Source organism: Diuraphis noxia, unplaced genomic scaffold (genome assembly GCF_037042655.1).
Source record: "Diuraphis noxia isolate RWA-SAM2 unplaced genomic scaffold, SU_Dnox_SAM2 contig0002, whole genome shotgun sequence".
In the NCBI taxonomy this organism is placed as follows: domain Eukaryota; kingdom Metazoa; phylum Arthropoda; class Insecta; order Hemiptera; family Aphididae; genus Diuraphis; species Diuraphis noxia.
This window is the reverse complement of record NW_028301712.1, coordinates 33,678,753-33,691,180: the sequence shown is the minus strand read 5'-3', so window position 1 is coordinate 33,691,180 and position 12,428 is coordinate 33,678,753. Positions and strand designations below refer to the sequence as shown.

The window sequence follows — 12,428 nt, the reverse complement described above, 5'->3', positions numbered from 1 at the left end:
TAAATATGCTTAAAATCATTAAATAATAGTATACCATTAAAATGAAGTACATTATTTGTAAATTAAGTACCTATCTAAACAAATAAGCAATGATTGATTAAAATATATTCGCCTGCCTATAATGATTTAAATACAATTTGAAGTAGACAAGTTAGTTTATCATTAATGATATTTTAACGATTGGTGTTGTCTAAATTTTTCAATTTTTCGTGTCAAGTTTACTGATAAATTTTTATAAATTCAATTTACGTTAAAATAATATACATAATAAGGTTATTAGTCACAAATAAATTTTAGTTCAAAATTATATGGTTTTATTCTAATGCTGTTTTTATTTTTCCGATATCGCAAATACAAAAAAAAAAAATTGTATTGGTTAAAAATTATTATTTCATAACTTTTTTTGTATTTGTGATATAACAAAAATATAAAAACTATATTGCACATTAAATGTTCTCCTTTTTACAGTGTGAACAATTTGTTTCTTAGTTATGGCTATAGCCTGAGTGGTTCTATCCCGCGTAAAATGATTTTTGCTACGTTTTTAAGTCCTACAACAAAGAGGTCAATAATTAGATGTTGTATAAATAGCCTCCAAGCTAATAAGATGCGAAATTGGTTACCCCAAATTTCCAAAGAATGTTAAATTCAAAGCCCCAGTTCAATATCAGAAATAACCAGACATTAATTGTTCTCCCCTCTTTCTAAACAAAATTATATTGTATCTAGTCCAGAGTACCGTATATTATAAATTACCGTAACCTAAATAATAAGTTTTATTTATATTTTGACACACTATCAAGTCAAAATATTTTATTCTTAATTTTTAATATTGTAACTATACAATAAATTTATATAATATATAATATATATAGGTATATATCACCGTGTTTTAGTATTTATAATTCCATGGGGTTGTCACTTTACACAATTACACAAATAAATAAATAAAAATCGTATAATTATCATTATAATTCCTAGGCATATACCGTGATCTGTGAAAGATTTAATCGGATGGTTGCTATGATATTGATAAATAGCGCATTGGAGGTAAACCATCATCGATCAAGAACTCATTGTATTAAACATTTAATATAATATTATGTATGTTTGAGAGCTATCTATATTTAACGTAGATAACGTAGGTACACTTGTTGTTTTTACTAGAAAAATAAAAGAAAGATGATTCTAAAACTAGAAAAAAAATGTCACATATATTATTAAACTTTGATACCTTCAGTCTTCGATTTTACAATGTACAAATTATGTTACGTTTTATGATATAAATACTGATGAGTGTATAATATTATTGATGAAATTGAATATCATTCTTATTTCTTCCATATCGGTTGATTTTAGTGGACCTTAACCGCTAGTTCCAGCTGTTAGGAGATTTTTGGTACGGAGTAAATATGCCGTGTATGCGTCTATACCGCGTAAGTATGTATTTGGTGGGTCTTGCTACGGTGTAGATAGAGTACTGAGCTTCTTTGCGCTCCGCACTCGTATTTATAGGTACGGCACAGCTTATTGCGTCGCCGCGATTGGTTGTTGCGTGTGGTCGTGCGGCGGCAACAACGCGGATTGTTCATGGCGATCTATCGTTGTAACTTTAAGCGTTTCACTGTACGGATCGCAGCCGGTCTCGAGTTCTGTGACGGAACGGCGGATGCCCGCCGGTCGGGCGCCAGCCGAGTCAGGAACAGAATATGACACCGACGCCGTGTGTGGTTTGTGGCACTGTGGCCAGTGTGCCAATCGGACTTCGGCGCGGCGCATGTATGTGTATTGTGTACCGCCGTATTGATGACCGCGACCAGCGTGCCAACCGGGCTTTGGTGCGAAGCGCATGTGCTGTCGTATGGACCGCGGCCGATCTCGTGTTCTGTGACGGAACGGCGCGGATCGTGCGCGGCTAACCGAGTCAGGAACAGGACACGACACCGACGCCGTGCATAGTTTGTAGCGGCTGCAAAAATGAGCTGTTTGACCGGCAGACGTCCAGCTTACGTCATCTTATACCTTGTGTATAATGTGTAACCCAAAATCTGCATCGCCTTTGATCACCCTGAGCCCTTATAGCCGTTACTGGTGTAACGAACATTATAACATATAATACGTATTTCTTATCGCAGAATATACACGAGTCAACGGCTCCTGACTCAAATGACCTAACCTAACCTAACATGACTTGGAGTCATCAAGAATGGTTCGATTGAGCAAGTTCGTAGCTATCGTGTACCTTATTGCGACCGGTGTCCCTTATGACCGGTGTCCCTTATGACCTGTCTGACCCGTGCTCTATATAATACATAGATCCGGTCGATACAGTCGGCTGGAGATGGGTAGCTCACCTGTACGAGTACGCCTCCCGACGTCAAACGTGCTCGCATTGCAGCGTTTTTTCGCGACGATCGACTAGGTAGAGTGTCGACCGACTTTATTCCGAATCTCATGCTATTGTGCGACGTATTTTGGCCAACGGCCCTAAAAATAACACACGTAAAATAACATACTTGGCAATTTATTACAACAAACGAAAGATTGTGATAACATAAAAAGAAAAATACCTTACGATGCGCGAACAATTATTTTATTCAATATAATTTCGAAAATAAAAATTACGAAAATAATGAAATATTTTCAATTTTGTAAAAAATAAAGTATATCTTCCAGAGTTAATGAAAATAATTATTATGGGTGCTTTCGATATATTAAAAAAAAAAATGAATATTGGAGGGAGTTTCATCCCTTTTCGTTCTCATCCATCCTTCAAATTCGAATGAACATTATATGCACGTGCAAGCAGCAAGCCTTCATTACACCCCCTTCACAACTCGTCTGCTTGCGTATTTTCTCTCATACTATAATTAATTTTCCTTGTAATATACGTGTATACGTCGCATATTCTGATTGATTGATGTACCTGCGTGTTATGTGTGCAATACGCAGGCATATTATTTTATATTAAAATGAACGTGCTGCGATTTGGTCATTTTCTGTTTTCGCGACAATGAATGTGTTATTAGTAATGACAATTACTCATACTTGTGTATGACTAATACACATCATTATACAAATATTACTATAATTGTCAAATAGGTATTATTGTAATATGTATAAATATACATGGAATACATTTCGAATCGAAATTCCACCAGTTTGGAATTTTTGATCAGCCAGATGTCATTCACAGTACTCCAAATTGTTACGCGTTGCCAATATCACTAAACATTTTCATTATACGAACAATCCATAATGATTATTATACTCTAATGAAATTTACACAACGCTTCAGTACTAATACATCGTAGGTATCTCGATAAAACTAACATTATAAAACAATACTGGCGATTATCGTATCGAAAAGCACCTCACATCGCATAGTAATATATGAATAAATTGAATAACTATTAGTTTCCTAGTTAATGGCTATATTGACGCACGGTGTGTGGTTCACGATTTGCCGATCTAACGCTGATTGTTAATATTGTTATCGTTACGACTGGTTATTACCGATCGTGTTTTGTTCTTGTCATATCGACGTCGTTTTGTAATCGTATTATTAAGCCTTCGATTTTCATAAAATGAAAAAAATCTATTCATCAATAATATTAGTAATATGGCGATATGATATAACTAAACACAGCATGTCACAAGGTGAATGCGGTTTGAGGATCTAGATTCTAGATACCTGTGCATAACGAACATTAAATGAAACTAGAACAGCATTTATATAATTACCACTACTTGACGTTCATACGACGATTAAACTGACTGTCAAACCGGAATTTAATTAAAATGTGTTTTTTTTTTAGAAAATGCAGTAGCAACTATATAGCCATTGGCTATCACAAAAAAATGTCTGGTAGTGTTGTTTAAAGGATTAGCTGTTGGTACATTAGGTGCATTAATTATATATTAAAATACATTAAGATAAACATTTGCATTTTGTTGATTGCCTAGTTGATTCGATAATAATTGTATCTGTCTGTAATAAAATATTAATTCAGAATAATAATAAAAAAAACGGATTAGTAATGTTTTCGCTTAAGTAAAATAAAAAAGAAATCAGTCCCAGGTATGTAATGTACCGTCGCTTGTTGTTATTTTTTATTGCGGTTACATTAAAAAATCTAAAGTGGAATGAAAAAAAAACATATTCACTTGATCTAGATTAAGTTGGAAATAAACCCTCTAAATGGGGGGTGGATATAAATCCATCCGGTTTAAAGTTTCGCATTTAGATTGAGGTTTAAGATTCTATTTCTAGGATTAGTTTTTTTTTTTTTTACTTGGATTATTTTTTTATTTAATACGATAATGCCACGCCATTAAATTATTTTAATAATGTACTATATACTATTGTCTTTTGGTGATAATATATGCAATATTATGGATCGCTTAATTGTTTGAACGAATTAATTGATATTGTAATATTATAGTACAAGATAAACTTATAAATAGGTATGTTGTATTTTATTTACATGTTTTTTTAAACTTACAGTCACTATAAATAAATCGTGATTAAATTATTCTTTACAACAATATTTAAAATTTTCCTAATATTTAAGATATTTTTTAAAATTTTGTTCAATATTATCCATTGTATTCATAAATAGTATAATTATTATTTGTTTTTTTTTACAATTATGTTTATAAATAATGTAAGTTTAAATCTTATGTATAGATTAATTTTCAAATACATTATTTGCACATTATTTTGGTTTCTCATACTTTGGAATTTATTAATTACATAATATAATAGTTTGTCCAATGGTTATTTCTCATTTGTAACCTGATCCTGAATGACTACAATCGTTCAGAGCTTAGCTGAATTTATTATACGTCATAGTTTATAAATTAAAACAATAACGATTGGTAAAACTGGAAATTTGGTAACTTACTGGCATTTGTCTTTATATTATTTGTTTTACTGGTATTAGTACTTTACCATAAACAATATTATAGAGTGCATCAATGACGACGGTTGTTCAACTGGATGCCAACCGCTGTGCAGTTTTTCAGAAAACTGTCAGACGATCGTACATGGAGTTTGTTTTTTAGTTTTCATTACAAAAAAGTGATTCCGAGAATCGGGAATCGTCGTTATAACCGTCAAAACAATTTCCTACAAATGACAGAAAAAGTTTACATTGTTTTCCGTTTTGTTATTTACTACGACGTTCTCGATAATTGCCAATACAACCAACTTTAAACTTAATAGTCATTAGCTTTTTGTTTTTATTTCTCAATGTAGTACTCAATTGTCAGCCGACCGCTGATCCAATAACGTTGTTAGACACAATCAATAATTATCTTGATTGCATTAAGTTGCATTTAAACGAAATATAACAAGTTTTAATAAAGCACACTACGAATGACATGATTATTTACCATGTTTTGATATTTCGCTTTGAGCTAAGTACGGTTTAATTAATATTAATTTACCAAAGGATCAAATTTCCATCTGCGTCTTCTAATCATGGTTTCGAAAAGTATTTCATAACATTCTGTAACACGAGCATAGATTTCTTTGGTGGTATGGTAATAAACGAAACACATTGACTTCATATTTATACATCCTTCGCCTGATGTGTTGCTTCAAAGGTCTAATGAAGTAGACTTCTGAGTGATGTAGTTATTGTTATTTCGTGAAGTGTACCAGTATTACGTAGAAGAAATTTGTATGTATTTCGTTTTATATTCTACCTATATATCCAGAAAAAAACTGTACGGAAATGCTTCAACGTTTCAATTACGAGAAAATTCAAACGTCAAGTGTTCAATGGGTATATCTAAACTAAGGACTCCCATACTTTCCTCGAATAACACCTGACAAGAATCAGTGGCGCGTATAGAATTTTCAATACAATTTTGTGTAAGTTTTTTTATTTTATATACATTAACACAACAGTCTTGACAGTCTTGAATAATAAAAAAAAAAATGTTAACATATTTTTTTATTTTTTTATTTTATCGTTATAATTTTTATATTTATCCGTTTGAATGATTGAATGATAACATATTGATATTATACATTTTAGATTCTGAGAGGAGCGAAGAATGTACCTATTGATTTTACCATGATGTGGGTGTTTTTTTTTTAATTTTAATTTTTTTTTTTTAGTGTCGTGTCATCATGTTTTTGGGCAGTAAAAGTTTCGATTTTCGAATTCAGTACCTCGTTCGATCAGAAAGTGAATCTAGTTAGTACTTTTCTTTTTTTTTTTTTGGGGGGGGGGGGGTCAAAAGTAACAATTTTCAATATTTTTTTGAATAATTGTTAAATGTATTAACCGGTAGGTATAGTTTATTTTGTTTGATTTTGTACGCTGTTTGCCTGTATAATTTGTACGAAGCTAACACCAGGAAAGTTTTCAATTAATTGCATTTGAATAATTTATTGGCATACCACCAGTACGTATTTCCCAATATTTCTATGTACATGTATAGAAAAACGGTCGTATTGTTCGTGATAATAATAATACACTTAAGTAACATTATTCGATTAACTTTTATTGTTTTTGTACTCGTTATTCCACTGGTAATATGATTCAATCATTGATTTAGGTGAATTTCGCATGAAACCGTATCGATATGATTACTATTTGGTTATGCGTATTTACGTAAAATACGTGTATATGTCTACAATGCAAATACAACTGTTAATTGGACATAATAAAATATTAAATTATTATGTTTTCAAACGTCACTGTCTCACTCACGGTTGTCGTAAAAAGGCCCACCATCAATACACATAAAATATAATATATGGTTGTTATAAATATCCATAATTTCATTTTTACATAAGCTATACGGTTTACTATATGGAAAATTTCTGTTGTGTGTGTGCACGCGTGTTACTAAGGTCCGTCAATGATGTAAAAATATTATGCCAAAGTTAAAACAATAACGGCAAGCCGTTTCACCATAGCTCTACCAGAATTTAATTTTAAAGTATTTCATCTTATTACTGGTACTCAATTAATTATATTGTATACTATATAGAGTATAGACAGTAATTTTCCATAAATAAACTTAATTAGAAAAAAAAAATTCACAAAAATACAATAGGTACAAGTAAATTAATAATTAACGTTTTTAAAAAAAATAGTTAGTAATAAAATTGTTGCATTATAATTATTTATAGTACGTTTGTAATTTTTTATCACACAAATACTGTTTTATATAAAATATTAAAATAAATGTAATTAGGTAGTTAATTTTATGGGAAAATAAATACACAATTAAATATAAAAATAAAAAAATAAAAATAAATATTTTAATAAGTGGTTGACATTTGTTATATTTTTTTTAATGTATATCAGTTTTATAATAGCCATTTAGTTTATGTTTAGGTATAGGTAGTAGGTACCTTTTGTGAAGTTATTAAAATTTAATTTAAATGTATGAATTACAATTTAAAATATTTATTTATAATAGCAAAATGTTACTTTGAAATGGTAACAAATATAGCTGCTCATAACATTTGAAAATTATTTATTTGTCGTCTGCAACATCTGGGTAATAATTAGTGAATAATATGCATAGTGTGCTGTTGCGCGACAATAATGACATTCAACAAAACATATCCTTTATGATATTTTATAATATAAAAATGTACCCAATTATGAGTATCATTTACATATCTTTGGATTATGATATTATAAATATAATTATAGCTGAACAGCCTGAACATAAAACGTATGGTATTTTCCTTTTAGGATTCTTCCATTTTCCGGTAATTTCATTCCGTGGCAGTGGAAAGCTTGTTAGTGAAAGTACAGATGAACTGAATTTTCTCAGACAAGTTAAATATAGATCAAAATCTTCTTTCAATTGTAGTTTATCTTTAAATTTAATTATTACGTAAGTTTTTTAATGCAATTAAAAAACAATGATTTTTATATTTTTATTATTATTATTTTGACGTTATTATAATAGTTTTTTTAAAAGATGTTTTGAAAACATTTTATTGAATTGAGTAATAGAAACTAGTTCTAACGTTTTGCATCTAAAGGGTTTGTTATAAAATTAAAATAATAATAATCTTATTTTATGTAGGCTATACATTTATTGTATCTTCTGTCATCTAAAATAGTTCATAGTATTTTACTTATTTAATACAATAAACTAATTTTTAATAAATAGTAATAATAAAACATTGAAATGAATACCTACTATGTATTAAAATTAATAAATAAATATACATTTTTTATCCATGTGTACTGATATTTTGGTAACCGCAAATAATTGCGCATACAAAGATTCATATAGAAACATAGAACATGAGTTTTATCCAAGCGTTTTTTGTTAAAAAATTGACTTTTTTATATTTAATAACTAAACAGTACAAAATATCAAGGTTAGTATAAAGATAAAATACAATAAAATACGTGTAATGTATAGAGTACAAACATTTTCAAACTAAAAAAAAATTAGAAATGTATTATAATTAAGATGTTTAATTGAAAATTTGTAACAATACATAGTGTATAACATTTAGTTTGATTAAAATGTGTCAAGTAGTAAAATCCAGGGTAGAATGGGGAACTAAATGGGGAACAGTATTCTATTTAATTGAATATACGCTATAACATGCCATAAACCTATGCAACGATTCAAAATGTAATAATATGTAACGAATATAATGACTGACTTATTATTTGTTATAATGCATTTAAATTGTGTTGATCATAAAAAAAAAAAAATTAAAATTAATAACACATATAAACTCATACGGTTCGTAGTTGAAACATTTACGCAAATCAATAATCATCGTACAAACACAAGGAGAATGATTCGTTTGAAAAAAAAATAATAAGACATGTAAAATATCACTACTTCTCGGAAATATTTTCCACGAATCAAATATTATCAATAAAATAGTATTCGAGTTGGTATTCGTGAAAATTCGATTTATTATTGTGGCAAACATACAACAATATAATAACGATGACATTATGCTCGGGGTGACATGCATGACTTGTGATTGGTTCTCTTTGGTCTGTTTCGCTCCATTCCGTGTACCTATCCTATACAGAGTGATTCATCAAACCTAACCTATTTTTTTTTTTTTATATATCAATGAATTTATTTAAATTATGGTTTTTAAGGGGCTGTGTCCTGTTCAAATTTTGATTTTAATAAGTCAATATTTTCAGAGAAAAATGATACGCTAAATAATTATACAGTATCAGTTTGTAGGCGTATAAAGTTTGTACATTCACTATAAGACACTATTCTTAGTAGAATTATTGGTAGGTTTAGTACTAAAAAATCTCAATAGTCAAAAATAATATTTTAGGGGGTCATCAAACATAATATATTATTTAAAAATACCAACATTAAGATTTTTAATAAATTCATCATCAAATGAAAATAAAAAATGAGGTGAGCACGTTTGATGAATCACTCTGTATGATACTAGGGTTTGACTGTGTTATTTGGAGTATCTTTTGCTACGGAAGACGAAGTAAATCGAACTGTTTTCGAGATGCTTCAACAATTTAATATTATTCAGATTGCAACCAGTACCATAATATAAAGTATTATAAATCATAAATCCAAGCCACTGACCGATGTGTTTCGGTGTGCGCTCTGAGGTTTTACTGGCAGAAGTGAATTCTCATTATATTAATTATTATTGTAATTATATTATCCGAAACGTGTTTTTGATATTATTAATTTCACTCGTAAGCTTTTTTCTAATTTGTTTCCAATCCACGTATCTGCTGTTTATAATTTATTTCGAAGCTTCGCTCTCAATACACTCATAATATTATTACTTCCTCTCTACTGAATTTTTTCAATTAATGCAATGCGTAACCCTTTTAATACCTAGTAGTGTCGTATACCATCTATGTCTCTGTATGGGGGTTTGACCAAGCATCATGCCGAACTTACAAAGTTATAAATACTCTTTTGCTATTGTTACGACTACTGAACAATCATATTTTAAGTTCTCATATGGACACCTCAATGTCACACGGTATTTTATACACAATATTACAGTTTTTAACGAATATTTTACGATTTAAATAAAATAATTATCTACTTACCTACCAGTCAGGTATAAAATTAATTTACTATAAATCACTACAATTTAAGTCATTATAATTTTTTTTTTTCATAGTTTTCAGTAAGTTATTAGATAGGTACTATAACAAACTGCATATAATAATATTATTATGATTGTTGAGATATCAACAAAGAATTATTGAATTTTTATTAATTTATTAATATTATATTATAATATATCTTATGCATTAATAATATATAGCTAAAAAATATTATTTATGACTTGAATGACTATGGACATAATGATTAAAGAGTAACGATTTTATTTGGTAGGTATATTTAGAAAAATAATTTATTTTATTTACACTTATAATATTGACTCACATATCGTTTGATAATTTGTAGTGTTTTTTTTTCTTTCTGAAAATGGATATTTTTTTTCTATTTTGACAAGTTAGCTAATATACGTCGAACTTACTTTGAAGAATAATTTATGTGAGGTACTTTTTTTACTTATTATAGCTTCGTGTAACATGCATAGTAATTTTTCATATTATGTACTTTGTACGTTTCGTTCAAATTTGCATTCAAACATAATACATTACGCCTGACTTTTAAATAAAAATAATTTCATTTTGTCGTCTCTAATATAGCTAGAACAGATATAAGACTGTTGCCAGGGATTATTTACTTTTCATTTAGTAAAATTATTAAGATTAAATGTTAGTTGTCAATATTAAGCATTCTGAGTAATTTGAATTAGGTCTTCGAAATTTGAAACAAAATAAATGAAATATTCAGAACAGATGATGTAGGGAATCTTTATGATAAGAATATAAAATAAAATAAAAATCATTTTAAATTAAAAAATTGGTTATAATGATAATTTAAATTTAAATTCAATATTATAGGTATTAAAATATAAACAAAAAATAGTTAACAGTCTAAAAATGGTATTTCTGCTATATTATTCAAATTAATATTTAACCAGCTATTAGTATTATATAATTGAATATATGAGTTAGTTTTTTGTTATGTGGAAAAATTAAGTATAAAAAGTTGACTTTAAAATCATAAAGTGATTGTGTTTGCATAATAGTTTCAAGAATTAATAACGTTTTAGTTAATTTTTATTTTCATGCGTAGTCTCGCTCACTAATGTCCAAGCGATTATTTTTTACTCCATTATATTTTTACGATAAAATAGATTTAGATAGGACGTAGTTGTAATATTCTGGTTTTGTTGTAATCAGTTAGTTATGTTGTATTGAAAATATTGTAAAATGCGTACTACCTATAAAAGTGATACGATTCTTCAAGAAGGTTTCCGCAAGTTCACCAATTATTCATTAATTGATCACAATATTCAATATAAACCGGATTATCCCTAAAATCATATATTATTGGACTTTATTGTACCGTCCATCGCTGTCCCAACGACATGATAAAGCTCTATCTATAACGTGCCTCTAATAGCTCAATAAGAAGAGTCATATAACTATATTATCATAATTAAAATTAAAATTATTAACAGACAATAGTTCCAAAATGTCATTAGTTCTAACGAACCAGAAAATTTTGATGATACGTTCGTAAAGGAATAAACTGAGGTTAAATCACCAAATCAATTAGGGTGAATTGGTTCCAGTTCAGTAATTTACGAGGAAATATCCTAGATTTAAAAATATAAAAATAACGCTACTGTCCATGTCTGGGTCACAACAAACCAGATGCGTATAGAGAAAAAAAATAGGCATCGTTATTATTGAAAAATGAAACTTCTGAATATTTCATTCAAATCAAAAAATCAAAGCTGTTTCAGTTTATGCAGAATTATCAAAAACAAAATTAGAAGGAAACCGAATTTTCTTGTTAAAGTACTCCTAATTATGCTGAAAATTTAAATCTATGAAATTCCGTAAGGAGATCAATGTATTAGGTACACTTTTCATCCGAAAGAGGAGAAAACTTAATACATCTTCATTCGTAATTTACATCCTACAATACCAAATTATTTTATAAAAAAAAACTAGTCCACAATGCTTTTGGTTAGTATCATTAAAATTTTCTCAAAACAAAAACTCTGATGCCTTTTTTTGATTTCACATTGAGTAATCATAAGTTAACAGTGACGTTGACCTGTGAATAAAAAAATGTATGCCTCAATAATAAAATGTGATTTTATATTGTATTTAAAGTGTTAATTTAAAAATCGAAGTACAAAGAGATTTAAATTTTTAATATTTTGTTATAAAAATATAAAAATAAAATCCAACTTATTAACATGGTGTTGTATTTCCTATAAATCGTTTTTCGACCATTGAAATGATAAGATTTTATTGTGTTCCGTGATGTTTTGCATGACCACGGTGCAATGTAACTAGAAATCGACCGGAATGTCGACT

General features: G+C 28.8%; 2 protein-coding genes across 4 annotated transcripts in view; one reads left to right on the top strand and one right to left on the bottom strand.

Moving 5' to 3' along the window:
• The window catches only part of LOC149058366 (uncharacterized), a 476,835-nt gene that overhangs the window by 277,675 nt on the left and 186,732 nt on the right, over positions 1-12,428 (top strand). The window lies entirely within an intron of this gene.
• The window catches only part of LOC107165554 (protein qui-1), a 214,897-nt gene that overhangs the window by 37,260 nt on the left and 165,209 nt on the right, over positions 1-12,428 (bottom strand). The gene's annotated exons all lie outside the window — the stretch shown is intronic.